Source organism: Gopherus flavomarginatus, chromosome 4 (assembly GCF_025201925.1).
Source record: "Gopherus flavomarginatus isolate rGopFla2 chromosome 4, rGopFla2.mat.asm, whole genome shotgun sequence".
NCBI classification, from domain to species: domain Eukaryota; kingdom Metazoa; phylum Chordata; order Testudines; family Testudinidae; genus Gopherus; species Gopherus flavomarginatus.
This window is the reverse complement of record NC_066620.1, coordinates 107,047,126-107,062,746: the sequence shown is the minus strand read 5'-3', so window position 1 is coordinate 107,062,746 and position 15,621 is coordinate 107,047,126. Positions and strand designations below refer to the sequence as shown.

The 15,621-nt window shown below is 42.0% G+C and overlaps 1 protein-coding gene across 1 annotated transcript in view; it reads left to right on the top strand.

The window, feature by feature from the left end:
• UTRN (utrophin) overlaps positions 1-15,621 on the top strand; it is a 565,218-nt gene that overhangs the window by 49,052 nt on the left and 500,545 nt on the right. The gene's annotated exons all lie outside the window — the stretch shown is intronic.

The window sequence follows — 15,621 nt, the reverse complement described above, 5'->3', positions numbered from 1 at the left end:
ATATGCAAACATATCCTAATTTTTAATTTTAATATGTTAGATGATATAGTCTGAGGCTAAATGGCGTTTGGCATAAAAGTAATAGGAATCAATTAGTTTGCCTCTAAGTTAGGAGCTAGAAATGAAATAGTCTGCCCATTCAGTATGATTTTAATCTGCTTAATTTTGAATTGAAATATTTTCACTTAAGGAAAAAAATCAAGAGAATAGAGATTCAAAATGTAGACGTTTGGTGTAGGGAGGAGGGGTTTAGATTTATTAGGAACTAGGGAAACTTTTGGGAAAGAGGAGCCTATAGAGGAAGCATGGGCTCACCTAAACCGAAATGGAACCAGATTGCTGGCACTTAATTTAAAAACTGATCTACAACCTTTTTAATGTTAAGAGCCAGGGGAAAACTGACCGGTCGGAGGAGCACGTGGTTCGGACATCCCTTAGGGGAGGATCTATTAATAGAGAATCTCTATGTCCTAGTGAGGACGAGAAGATGGAAAATGATAAAATACAAGCAGGGTCTGATCAGAAACAGTCAAAGAATCCCATTCAATCATATAATGGCAGACAGCTAAAAGGAGACAAGTTTTTAAAGTGCTTATATACCAATGCTAGAAGTCCAAATAAATGAACTAGAGTGCCTCGTATTAAATGAGGACATTGATATAATAGGCATCACAGAAACTTGGTGGAATGAGGATAATCAATGGGATATATTTTGTACCCTGGTAGTACTGTATCGGAAGGATAGAACAGGTCATGTTGGTGGGGGAGTGGCACTATATGTGAAAGAAAGCGTAGAATCAAATGAAGTCAAAATAGTTAATGAATCAAACTGTACCATAAAATCTCTGTGGATAGAAATTCCATGCTCTAATAACAAGAATATAGTGGTAGGGATATATTACCGACCAGGATGGTGATAGTGACTGTGAAATGCTCAGGGAGATTAGAGATGCTATTAAAATAAAAAACTCAATAATAATAATAATAATAATTAATAATAATTTGGGAGTTCAATTGTCCCCATATGGACTGAGTACATGTCACCTCAGAATGAGATGCAGAGATAGTTATTTGACACCTTAAATGACTTTTTCTTGGAGCAGCTGCTCCTGGAACCCACAAGAGGAGAGGCAATTCTTGATTTAGTCCTAAATGGAGCACAGGATCTGGTCCAAGAGGTGGATATAGCTGGACTGCTTGGTAATAGTGACCATAATATAATTAAATTCAATATCCCCGTGGCAGGAAAAACACCACAGTGACCCAACGCTGTAGCATTTAATTTCAGAAAGGGCAACTACACAAAAATGAGGAGGTTAATTAAGCAGAAATTAAAGAGTACAATACCAAAAGTGAAATTTCTGCAAGCTGCGTGGAAACTTTTTAAAGGCACCATAATAGAGGCTCAACTTAAATGTATACCCCAAATTAAAAAACATAGAGAACGAAAAAAGTGCTAATGTGGATAAACAACAAAATAAAAGAGAAGGTGAGAGTCTCAAAAAGGCATCCTTTAAAAAGTAGAAGTTAAATCCTACTGAGGAAAATAGAATGGAGCATAGCGAAATAGAATTAGGAAGGCCAAAAAAGAATTTGAGAAACAATTAGCCAGAGACTCAAAAAGTAATAGCAAAAAAAAAAAAAAAAATTAAGTACATCAGAAGCAGGAAGCCTGCTAAACAACCAGTGGGGCCACTGGACAATCGAGGTGCTAGAGGAGCACTCAAGGACAATAAGGCCACTGCGGAGAAACTATATGAATTCTTTGCATCGGTCTTCACAGCTGAGGATGTGAAGGGGATTCCCAAACCTGAGCCATTCTTTTTACATGACAGATCTGAGGAACTCTCCCAGATTGAAGTGTTACTAGAGGAGGTTTTGAAACAAATTGATAAACTAAACAGTAATAAGTCACCAGGTCCAAATGGTATTCACTCAAGAGTTCTGAAGGAACTCAAATGTGAAATTGCAGAACTACTAACTGTAATCTGTAACCTATCATTTAAGTCAGCTTCTGTACCAGATGACTGGAGGATAGCTAATGCGATGCCAATTTTTAAAAAGGGCTCCAGAGGTGATCATGCCAATTACAGGCCTGTAAGCCTGACTTCAGTACTGGGCAAACTGTTTGAAACTATAATAAACAATGTTGTCAGACACATAGATGAACATAATTTGTTGAGGAAGAGTCAGCATGGCTTTAGTAAAGGGAAATCGTGCCTCTCAGATCTACTAGAATTCTTTGAGGGGGTCAACAAGCATGTGGACCAAGGGGATCCAGTGGGTATAGTGTACTTACATTTTCAGAAAGCCTTTGACAAGGTCCCTCACCATAGGCTCTTACACAGCGTAAGCTGCCACGGAAGAGGGAAGGTGCTCTCATGGATTGGTAATTGGTTAAAAGATGGGAAACAGAGGGTAGATATAAATGGTTAGTTTTCAGAATGGAGAGAGATAAACAGTGGTGTCCCCCAGGGGTCTGTTTTGGGACCAGTCCTATTCAACATATTCATAAATTATCTGGAAAAAGGGGTAAACAGGGAAGTGGCAAAATTTGCACGTTACAAAATTACTAAAGATAGTTAAGACTCAGGCAGACTGCAAAGAGCTACAAAAGAATCTCTCAAAGCTGTGTGACAGGGCAACAAAATGGCAGATGGAATTCTGTGTTGATAAATGCAAAGTATGCATATTGGAAAGCATAATCCCAACTATACATATAAAATGTCTAAATTAGCTGTTACCACTCAAGAAAGAGATCTTGGAGTCATTGTGGATAGTTCTCTGAAAACATCCACTCAGTGTGCAGCAGTAGTCAAAAAAGCAAACAGAATGCTAGATAATAGGACAGAAAATACCATATTGCCTCTATATAAATTCACGGCACACCCACATCTTGAATACTGTGTGCAGATGTGTCGCCCATCTTAACAAAGAAATATTGGAATGGGAAAAGGTTCGGAAAAGGGCAGCAAAAATTATTAGGGGTAGGGAATGGCTTCCATATGAGGAGAGATTGGTAAGACTGGGACTTTTCAGCTTGGAAAACAGATGGCTAAAGTGAGATATGACAGAGGTCTATAAAATCATGACTGGTGTAGAGAAAGTAGATAAGGAAGTGTTGTTGTTTACTACTTCTCCTAATACAAGAACTAGGGGTCACCATGTGAAATTAATAGGCAGCATGTGTAAAACAAATAAAAGGAAGTATTTCTTCACACAACAGACAGTCAATCTGTGGAACTCCTTTCCAGAGGATGTTGTGAAGGCCAAGACCATAAAAAAGAACTAGGTAAATTCATGGAGGATAGGTCTATCAATGGTTATTAGCCAGGATGGGCAGGAATGGTGTTCCTAGTCTCTGTTTGCCAGAAGCAGGGAATGAACGACAGGGGATGGATCACTTGATGATTACCTGTTCTATTCATTTCCTCTGGGGAACCTGGTACTGGCCACTGTAGGAAGGCAGGATACTGGGCTAGGTGGACCTTTGGTCTGACCCAGTAGGGCTGTTCTTATGTACTCTTTAAAAATCCAGTTCAAGAGGGTGAAGAAAGGAAGGATCTTTGTCTGTAGCATACGATGCAAGAACCCAGGCAAGAAAAATGATCAAGAATTAATAAGGTATCTTTTTCACTTTTAGTGGGACCAGGATCAGTAAATTTGCAGGTGTCCAGATAAATCATTGATTTTTCTGATGCAACATGTTTGTCTTACCTGCTTGTTAGGTTTGAGGTTTGCTTTCATATTTTGTTTGCTTTTTTCTCTTTTCAACATTACTGTCAATAGTGTTTCTAGTGTTCTGTGAGTACAGTGGTGGTATCTTTATCTTTTATTTTTTATGAGCGGTGATTGCTATTGTATTCCACTCAGAGTTATGCATGCGCAACATGCTTCCAGAGCTGGGGAATTTGAAAAGTGTCCGTTGGTCCACACATGCACCCTGGCTCACCTTGTGCCTTTGTCTAAGGGGATGAAGGGCAGGGTCGACTGACTGCCTCTCCATTCCTTCTCACTGCTGCATATTTTGAGTTGGAACCTTTAGTGTCCACGGCTTTGGCTTCGCTCTACAAAATAAGAATGATCTAGTTTGTAAATAGTTTTAGCAGTTTTAATAGTTTTAAAAGTTCAGTGTTCTCAAAACCGCATGCTTCAGGAGAGAAACAAAGACTCCATTCCGTCAATGTTCAACAGGCCTTCTTGGCCTTTACCTGCAGAGAACAAAACCAGTTAAAAAATCCCTGAGATTATTCATCGCTGCAGCGGAAAGAGTGAGAGGGCACATCATCTCTACCCAGAGAATCTCCAAATGGATCTCAGGCTTCATTCTACTCTATCAGTGATCGAACTTTCCCTCCGCTCTATCCCTCAATGGAGTAAGAGCTCATTCCACCAGAGCGCAAGCAACAACTATGGCATCTCTTCAGGAGGTACCCCTCCTGGAAATCTGTAAAGCAGCCACATGGCACTTGGTTTGTATGTTTCCAAGACACTATGCCCTGGTGCAGGACTCTTCTGCTGATGCCTTCTTTGTGATGGTGATACTCCACTCAGCCCTACCATCTATATCGGGGTGGCTGAACTGACTCTCTGAGCTGCATACGATAATTTTCAGCAGTTCGAGAGCTGGATGCGCCAACCAGAGCTGGGGGCTTTGCCCCATTCCTGCTGAAGCTCTAAGCCTGGGCAGCTGCTTCTTACAGGGTCGAAGCCCCAAGACCCTCTTCCCTGCAGGGCAGAAGCCCCTAGCCTGACTATTCTGCTTCAGGGCAGAAGCCCTGAGCTCCCCGCACCTCAGTCTTGTAGGTGAAGAATGGAGTAGCAGTGTAGGGGGCTCTGCAAGCTACATTTTAATTGTAAGAGTTGTATGTGGCTTACATGCCGCAGTTTGGCCACCCCGATCTATATCCTCACACCCTCTTCCTACTTAGGTACGGCTTGTCAGTGGAATACGTTAGGGAAGATCACTTGAAGAAGAAGGGGAGGTAACGGGAGGTTCTCCGAAATGTGTGATCCTTATCTGTATTATACTACCTGCCTTCTTCCCCTTCCGCTTTGGATCCTACCTGATTTATGGTACAGAAGGAACTACGGAGAGGTAGTTGGTCTGTCCCGCCCCTTATTCCTTGGGACTGAGGCATGAGGTGAGCCAGTGTGCACACACAGACCATCTGATGCTACTTTCAACTTCTCCAGCGCCAGATGCATGGTGTGCATGTGTAACCCTCAGTGAAATACAAATAGGGATCACACATCTTGTAGAACCTCCAATTACAGGTAAGTAACCTCCCTATTTCTGTTCTACAAATAGTTTAACCTATATCTGTCAACTATATCTTGTTTGTTTAAACTTTGCACTGTAGCTCAACGATGAATCTTCTTGCTTTTCTCTTCACCTGTCTTCTGGAGACTTAGTTGGTTATTTGATTGTTTTCATTTTTTAAAAAGCATCAGCATTAATGTTTAATTCTATTAGTTGATTTTTGGTAAGAAGACTAGAAGATTTTGGCTGTTGGCAATGAGTTGCCAATTCCACAAAGGACTTAAGTATATTTAACAGGGGACTTAAGCATGGGCTTATGTCCTTTTAAAAAGAATAAGACTTAAGCATATGCTTAAATGAATCACATGCATACATATTTTGCTAAATTGGGGCCTGAAAAATGTTTTCTGTTTTTGTTTATGTATGTTGGGCCCTATTGTCCTTTTTGTGTGTGTGTGTGTGTGTGTGTATTTGGAGAACTAATAGAAAGGAGAAAAGTTCTTTTTCATATCTTAAAAATATTTCTGTAAATTAAAGTTGTGACCTAAACTTAAAAATTGGGAAGCTGCAACAGATTTTATTTGTTGACACTGTAGTTTAAGTTGTACAAAGACCTTTTCACTTTCTGAACTGTTTCCCACGTCAAGTTCCCATGTACTGGACTCATGATTTGGCATTGAGCATGATCAAGTTACCTTTGCTTTTTATTTGGTGCCTATATTATTGAGGAGTGCAACTAAATTGCAAAGTTCATGATGTTTTTGCCAAAGAGTTTATGCTAAAGTTAAAACAAAATAAATAGTTTGTGTTCTAGTTACTTAAATTAACTACATTGATCTTTTTCCCTCTGATTTAACCTCCACGCCTCCAAGACTAGAGTTGACACATGGCCATAATTTTATGGGAATGTCCCAATTTTGACTTAACTACTTAGCATCTTATAGGGTGCTCAAACTTGACAATAATTGCAGGTTAAAAAATCCCCAACGTTTTCACAATGTAACTTAGGATATCTGGGAAAATGACTAAATGACTGGTTTTCATGAGGCTGTGGATGACCTAATGCTTATTATAGTTCTTGCCAGCAGTGCTTTAAACAGGGGAACCTGTTTTGAGTCTCCCCCATGTAGCTAGTGGAGAATTATACCTTTGCTTTACCAGCGCATACTATTTCCCTGGTGCCCCCTAAGGTGCATCAGTGTGAAGCTGACAGGGATCATGACTTTCATTCTGTTGCTGCTATTCTTGCAAATGTTTCTGTAAGCGTAGGATTTTAATAGAGACTGGATTTCTGCAGGCCTCCTTACCCCCCATACTGACACGCTTACTAAAATAGTTTTATTATAGACTATCCTCAATTCATTTAATGAGAAAAGCATATTAAGATCTCTGCTACAAGTAATTCTGCTAAAAGTGACCAGGCACTACTTTATTGAATATATTAAAATGGCTTTTGTTTACAGATTTTTATGATTCTGGGTTGATTTTGTTTTTAAACTAACATGCATTACAAGTAAAACACAGAGTGCAAACAGTTGAGGTTGTAAAAACAGAATAAATTGCACAGTGCCTGTAACATAAAATAAACTAAGCAAGAACCAAGAAAAAGCAAATCTCTTAATGAGAATTCATGAATCTTCTTATTTCATCATAATTGAATTTGATATATTTCTCTATTAGTATTAAATGGAACTGAAGGTTGTTTAATTGCAAAATACAACAAATGTCACTTGTTCTAATAAAACTGCACAGATTTGCAAGCTAGCAGCAGAAGCTTATGGTTGTAAGTGGATTATCTGAGAGCTATTTGTAGTATAAGATGACTTAACTTTCAGTGGGCTAGATCTTATTTTATATCATATAAATTTCAGGGATGAGGAACACTTAGCATAGCTCCACACTGATCTAATGGTGCAACACCCTCCTTTAGAAAATTCAACCCATTTGCACAACAAGTAATCCTAGATACACCGAAGGTAATTTGATTCACTATTTGACACTGACACACATCCGCTCTGGCTGGTGAATGATGGCCAAGAGCATCTGGGCTTGCTGCTCACAGAGAGAGAAGGCTTCTTTCAAACACTGATACCTACTTCTCTGTTTAGAGAGGGAACAGTCTCACTGGTATGCATGAAACTGATGCTTGAGGTAACTGACCTTGCAATTATTGGCTTGTGTCCAGTCACTCAGTTCTAAGAAGGTAATTGAGAAACTAGTTAAAAGGTGTCTCAGGCTACATGTGTTCTCAGCTAACCTGGTTATATGTCAATATGAGTGGTGCTTCTGTATATGATTAACTGCCAAACTTCCATCCTTGTTCTGCTCTTATTTCTCTGCAGCACTTAACGCTGGTTACTGTGAAGTTCTGCTCAGAAACCTGGCAGGAGTAAACACAGCATGGTAGTTCTGTTCCTTATTGATGAATAGTACCCAGGGTGTTTGTGGTAGGCAGCAGCACCTTTGCTTGTGGAACTCTTCTCTGTAGAGTTCTGCAAAGCTTCATTCTTTCCCTGCATTCTTCAACATCTATCTCTAAACCAGCAATGCATCTTTTGAAATGCAGGAAAGAGATAGCTGTGTATCTCTTATTACTGTTGCAGCACCTGGATGAAAAGTAGATGCCTAATCTGAGGCAAGATGGCAATGATGCTTATGCATAAAAGGAAACACTTTTTTTTTTTTTTAAAAATCAGCCAATAAAACATCACCTTCAAGAGAGCGTGTCTGAACCACCATTCTTCAAGTGGTTTGTAGCCTAGAAAAAAATCTTGCTAAATTTTAGATACCCAGAGAGCAACAGCACCCAAAATGACTCCCAGCTTTCCAAGAGACTTTGGCCTATCTTGTCAGAGGTAAAATGAGTCAGTGACTTATGTATTTATGACCTCCAGATTTGAGGTGTTATACCTTAAAATGTAGCTAGTGACTGTAAAGCAAACTCCACCTGATGAAGCATGCAGCCCACAACTTGTCTGCTGAACAGCACACTTCATTCAGAACGCATCCTTCCAGTGTTTCCATCACTTCACTGGCTGCCTGTTGAGTATCTGATCAAGTTTAGAAACCGTGGGGTGAAATTCTGGGGAGAGCTACAAGGAGGTACAGCATCAAACTTGCAGCCTGAGGGAGTGGGATTAAGGTGGCATTGATATGAAATTATTATAGTGCAGTTAAGATAGAAAAAGTCCATTCTTGTTCATTAAAGTAGGGATAAAAGAAATATCTAGGTTGTGTTTTTGGTTTCTGATCTAGAGCAGAGTAAATGTTTTAAGATGTTCCACTGCAGTAGTGATAAACCTGATAGCAATATCTGATGGGACAGATGTAATCAATGGGACTTCTCACTAGGCCAGGGGTTCTCAAACTGGGGGTTGGGACCCCTCGGGGGGTTGCGAGCTGTTAGCCTTCACCCTAAATCCTGCTTTGCCTCCAGCACTTACAATGGTGTTAAATATATAAAAAGGTGTTTTAATTTATAAGGGGGGGTCGCACTCCAAGGCCTACCATATGAAAGAGGTCACCGTACGAAAGTTTGAGAACCACTGCACTAGGCCATATTCCAGACTGGTTTTGTCTTTTATTTCAGTCAACAAAGAGAACCTGAATGGTTCAGAGATGTAACATGAAAAGAGGAAATGTCTGTTAAATGTTTTCAGCACACAGTGGGCCTAAATTTTCATATTTCATTAGTGTTTTTGGTTGCCTCAATTTTTGGATGCTTAAACTGTCACCTTAAAGAAGCCAGGTTTTCAGAATTGCTGAGTGCTTGCACTTTAAAAATCAGGCTCCTTTAGATGTCTCAAGCTGGGCACCCAACATTGAAATTTAGTCCTATATGAGTAATATTTTTCTCCTTCTCATGCACCTGCAGTGGTCCTTCACTATTTTTTGCTGTGTTGATAGTGTCTACTGTTTAAAAGGACATTATTGGCTTAAAGTGATATGCATTTACTTGCTATTATATGTGTTACATAATGAGAGGTCAGAGGAAAAATCATATTTTTTTCTGTTTGTGACTTTGTACCTCTAACAGCACTCTTGTGTACAGTCAGCTTAATCTTTCCCCTTGTACAGCCATTCTGTTAGTTTTCAGTGTGTGTGTGTGTGTGTGTGTGTGTGTGTGTGTGTGTTTCACTCAGCAATAAGGAGAGAGAAAAAGAATAAAAATGTGTTCTGTAAAGCCACAACCATTGTCAGGAGGGTTTGGGGCCAGTGTAATTAGAGTGACTAGATTGCAACAGTAAAATGTCAGGACACATTGGGGCTCTGTCAGCTCTGCTCCTGCTCTCCTGGGGCCCCCTTGCCCTCACATCCTACCTCAGCCCCCTCCCCCCCCCCGTCGCCTGCTGCTGTCTTGCAGTGTCCCTGCCCGCTGCCTGCCGCTCACATCCTCACTCCCCTGCCATGCTGCCCCCCCTCCGCCCCCCACAAGGAGACAATACAAGTGATTGATGATCCCTTGAATGGGTTTTGGGGTGGGCCCACAGAGAGTCCTGGCTTTCCCTTAACACACCCTTCCCTTCCCCTCTCCCTTAGCCATGTCCCCTCGTGGTGTCCTTGAGCTCTGTATGGATTTGAGCAGGCTATATTGCTGAGGTGGCCAAACATACTGACCTCCAAGCCGCATATGACAATCTTCAGAAACTTGAGAGATGGGGCGTGCCTATTGGGGTTTCACCAGCTGTGCACGATGGGGTAGAAGCCCCAAACCCCCTCTCTCTGATGGGCAGAAGCCTCTACCCCACCATCCTGCTGCAAGACTGAGATCCTGAGCACCACCCTGAGTCTGGTAGGTGGAGAATGGAGGAGGGGAGCTGTTGGGGGGACTCTGTGAGCTACACTTTAATGTTAAGAGCCACAGGTGGCTTGCAAGCCACAGTTTGGCCACCTCTTCTATAACGTTTCCAAATCACAGTATACTCTGGGAACCTAATCATGGTAGCAGGTTACACAATCTTTCCTTGGGTAGTATCAGGATTTGGCCCTAAATATCTTGAGTTAGTTGCACAAGCCAAACCCACAGAGCAAATCCCTACTACCGACAAGCACACCCCAGCCTGTGCCCAGAGGTCTGGGCAGTGTGTTAAAAATATTCACCTTCACTGGGGAGGACTTTCTAGGATTAGGTAAGGACCCCTCCACTTGTAACTTCTGAGCTCACCTCTTCAGTGTGGTGATTTGTCTTTCATCACAAACCTCGTGTTCCACCTAGGCTGGGGAATTAACTAGAGGCTGAGGCAGCATCCACCCCTGAAACTTCAGATTCTACCCTCGTTTACACCAGTGCAAATCTGGAGTGATTCCACTGAGGCCAGGGTAATAACTGAAGCACCCTTGGAGCCCTCCCTCTGGAATGCAGCATTCAGAAGGAGACAGCAGGAGTTTGCTGGTCAGTCGTGAATATGGAGTTTCCTGTTGCAGTAAAATAATTCTAGGGACAGGGTTGATTTCGGAAAACTCTGGCTCCCTTTAGAGCAACCGCATGTGCCCAGAGAGGCAGCGTCTTGATCCCCCTTGGAGTAGTCGAGGCCATGCGATTTGTGTGCCTTAGGAATGGCTGGGGTTGGGGACTAGGGGCTAACAGTAAGGCTGCTGTGTGCCGGGTGCTCGTGCTGTGCTGAGTCAGGTGCATGCCCCCCTAAGTGCAGCCTCTGCTCGCCAGTGTGGGTAAGTGACCTGGGCAGCAGCTTGCGGCCTGCCCTGGGTGGAATCAGCACATGCAGGGCTGCAGCAGCAGCCTCTGCAGCCCTGCCCCCAGTGTGGTTGGGCACCTCTTCTCCTAGGTTCAACAGTGAGTTAGGTTGGCCAGTCTGTGCACCTTGACGGTAGGAATGCAACTATAACCTCGGTGGGGCATTTTCTTCCCCCCTCCTGATGCAAAAACAGTGGGGAAAGAAAAGCTTGGAAATGGCTTCTGGCAGCCTCCCCCATTGAACATGGAGCCATGTCTCATTTCAGAGCCAGCGGTTCTAGCCCTTCCACTGCATCCACGGAGGCAGCCTCTGTCTGGCTCTGGGTGTGAGCTGCCCTGCCCAGCCCTTCTTGGGGCACCCCGAATGCAGAGGGGTCCTGCTCCAGGGCTGTCACTCAGCCCTGGGTGCTGAGCCATTGGAACACTCCAGCCCGGGGGCTGGGCCAGGGGTCAGCAGCCCTCTGGGCTCAATTGGCTGGGGTGTGTTTTCCTCTCTGTTGTGGCCACAGAGTGAGTCTTCCTGATGGCAGAGATTTCTGAGGGTGCTGCCCCTGCCCTTAAAATAAATGGGGGACTTCAGTTCACTTTGGATTGGATCCCAAAGCTTGTTCACCAAGACCTGGTTTGAATCTGGCGCAGCGCTAAACCTGGTCACAAAGCGCTGGCAGGTGACAGCTGAATTGAAGTTCGACTTTTTTGTTCCCAGCCTCAAGGGGAGGCATGCCTTTCCCGTGTCTCCAGTCTGCTCAGTGATAGCCAGGAGTCAGCACTCTGGGGGAATGCTGGGTGGGGGTGGGGGGGAGACCCTCCACCAGCCTCCTCATCCTCATACCTGCCTGCTGCTTGCCTCCTCACTCCTTCGCCAGAGGCCCCTCCACCTGCTGTGAAACCCTCACACTCCGCCTGCCTCCTCACCTCCCCCTGGCTGCCTGCCACGCGCCTCCTCACTTCATAGCCTGCTGCTCGCCTCCTTACCTGAATATTGGGACAAACTGCATTCTGATCATACATCAATCGGGATGTGGGACAAAGGGTAAAATTTTGGAACGTCTGGTCACCCTAAATGTAGTAGCTGAATCTACTAATTTTTGTCTGTTAAGTAGCTTTAGTGTCCCTTTAAAACTTCTCATCTGATTCTGTTTGATGAGTAACCAGTTTTCATTTTATAACCTGTTAAATCTGTTTCTTCTGGTCTCCTCTTCGTCCTTTCACTTTCTCTCACTTCCTGGCTGATGGCCTGATGTGTTTGCCCTTGCCTCTTGCTTCAGGTCCTGGTATAATTTGTCTGATTGTCACTTTAATAGTGTTTTAGTACCTCAGTTTTGATCAGATCTCTTCAGTGATAAAATGACTGTTTTATGGGATATCGGTAGACATTGGGCCTCCATTGCTTTGCCCTTGTGTAGTTACTTACACCCGAGAAAAGTGAATATAAAATACACCAGTTCAGAAAGGTAAGTTTGCAGATCTGAAGTAATTGGGAGACAGTTATTCTGTGGATTTCCTGGGGCTTTGTATCTGGCCATTAACACATTGCCATAAAAATAACATTTATGTAGTTCACTTCCTACAAGGATCCAAAGTGCTCTGCAAAATTTACAGAATAGTGAATTATATCAGAAACTTGGCTCTATGACTATGTATTTTTTTGGGGAAAAAGGAAAAATTCCCAAGGCATATTAGATGGAAACCTAACAAAGTACTTACAAACCTTTATTATTTTATAGTCTGACCCTAACTCTCATCCCAGTACTGTGCATTGTTTTCTCTGGAAGCTTTCTACAAATGTACAAAACAGCGCATTTTTAACATTGCTTTATCTGTCTCTGTTTTGAGGATAATGAATGCTGTAATAAAGTAGAAATGAGTAGTTTAAATTTCAGAAATAATCTAAAGCTCTTTTGATGGCTGTTTAAATTGGCAGAAGAAAGTGTTGCTCTGATGCCAGTGAAATAAAACCATTCTTTTGAGAAAGCAGATCAAAACTTTTTCCAGCAGTACAGTACATGAAATGTTACATGTACGTGGAAAATATCATGACCTGCACAACAAAATGTCTGAGAACAGGAAATCAGGTTTATTTTCATATACTTAAAATGAGAAATAAAACATCCAAGTGGAAAAAAAAATCAGGCTGTATATGTCCCAAACCTCCTAAATGTAATATAGCACCATGAAGATCTTTTTATCCTCTCCAACAAAATTGCTACAATCCTACAGAAAAGTTGCTTGTGGTCTATTTATTAAAATCCATGTCAGGATATTTGATATTGGTATTTTCAGTCTCTGCACATTTTATAGATCTCTCTGAATCTCTGCATGTGTTTGTTAGCCACTAATATGAAGAGGAATGCAGTTCTTGCGTGTTGCACCCATAGCTGAAGCCTATAACTGTGGACACAAAATAGAATACTTGTTCTCCTTTCTGTAAGATGTTTGGCAGGGTTGTAGGAAACTTTTACTGGTACATCAGACTAACGACAACAGATTCCGAAGGGAAAGAAATCCTTGGACTTTTAGAATATGAACTTCCCTACCCTCTTCCTTCCCCCATGGCCACAAATCTGGCACTTTAGGTTTTGCCGTTTAGCACCTGGGCAGGGGTAGACTCTGTAGTAGCCCCCTAGCCCAACCGTTTACACACACATCAGCAGATACTTGCATTTATACTGAGGGCTTAGGGCTTCCTCCAATTAGTCAAGTTCCTATTGGCCCCTGATGGTCAGTGACTTGTGCTCTTTAATTGTCATGACCCATCACCTGTCCCTTGATCCAGTCCCAAATTAAGTTGCCTTGCATGTTGGTATTCATGATAAAGGTAATTTGTGATGGCTGAGCTGCTCCCATGGCACACCACATTGTGTGGGAGTACCCAAGAAATTTCAGCTTCTCCTTTCTCCCATTCTGCCATTCCAGGCCAGGTTTAAAGGTTGGGGTTGAACTGTAGGATATCTATATCCCCTGAAAAGCATATGCGAATACTGTCAATATGTGCTGTTCTTACCATGCTTGGAAGGGTATTGTTACACTTATTAAATAGTGACCTGTAGTGTTCCTGCTTGTAAAGGTTTGTGCATTGGCCTGCTAAACCCAGGGTTGTGAGTTCCTCCTTGATGGGGCCATTTAGGGATCTGGGGCAAAAATCTGTCTGGGGATTGGGCCTGCTTTGAAGCAGGGGGTTGGACTAGATGACCTCCTGAGGTCCCTTCCAACCCTGACATTCTATGATTCTATAAACTCTAATTTGCGCACATTATCTCATAATTACTCTGTTTGGAATTATGGTCTGTCAATTGCATTGCTCTCTCTATCCTAGATTTGTGTGTGTATATACAGTCTGTAGACACTTTTTTATAGATTGTGACAGTAATTGACTGGTAGCCCTTCTGCCAGAAAAGTTTATTGCATTAATTTAATGTCAGAAACCTTGGATGGTTGCTACTTTATTCTTTAAAAAAAAGTAGGGGGGGGGGACATGAGCATCCTTACCATTTTTGTTCAGATGGTTTCAGTTAAAACTGGGAGCTGCGCTTTGATTCCAGTTATGCTGATGTAAATGAGATCACAATGTGGTTCAGTGACTGAAATAGCTTAACTTGATTCAATATTAATTCTTTTAATAGTATTGGACCTTTCTGGCAGCTTTTGCTCTAACTAAAGTTTTAAGTTTTGAAACCAAAAGGTAGCTTCGAAATAATAAACATTATTTAAAAAATTGGCTGTATTGAGTCGCATGGAAGTAATCCCATTTTGCAATTGTGTTGACATTACAAAATGTGACGTCTGCTTTTTCTGGTTTAATATATTAGTAGAACGCTGCAATTCTTCTCTTCATAAAACTGTCATTAGGGAAAGAGGAGCCAAGATAGTGAAGATTGTGATAGCACAACTACTTGACATAACTGTGTCAGTTGACCAGTTTTTTGCTTTCTGAAAGAGTGGCATGTAGTTAAGGGAATAGTAGAGTGAGATTCTGAAATGCTGTGGACATTAGAAACCTTTTGGAATTATTTTGTTCTCCAATCTGGCAGTCAACTGACTGCGTTTTTTCCAGTCCCTTTTCCATAGAATCTGTGATTGGATCCATGGATAAGATTAAAGGGAGGTATACGAAAGGATTGCTATTACCATGCTGCTACCTAATTTACAGCAATTATGTGCCCATTTCAATAGAAATGTTTAGTGGGAGTTGAGCTTGGGCAATTCTGTTCCTGTACTTTTTTTCCCCATGGAAATAAATACATGGCTGGGGAAAATAAGGGACCAGTTTCAAAATATTAATGGAAATCTCAATTTCTGCATGTTCTAATCCGCTAATCTGGACAGAAGTGGTGGTATTCCTTCCTAAGGACTCAGTTCAAAGCCCATTGAAGACAACAGTAAGACTCCCAGTGACTTCAGTGAGCTTTGGATCAGCCCCAGAATGAAAAGCAACACGACCAAGAATCTTGTTGTTGAGATTCTGTTTCCCTTTCTCCTTTAATATTGTCCATAATCTTGGTTCTGCCTTAGGTATAGCCAGAACTGAACATTCCTTCTCAAAGAAATCTCCAAAAGTATAGCATGTGTGTTTTTTTTTCTTTTCCCTGGGATGTTGAAGCGCCTACATTAAAGTTAGGAGAAGCTGTAGATGCTCAGAGTGTGTCGATATTAGGCTGTTGAT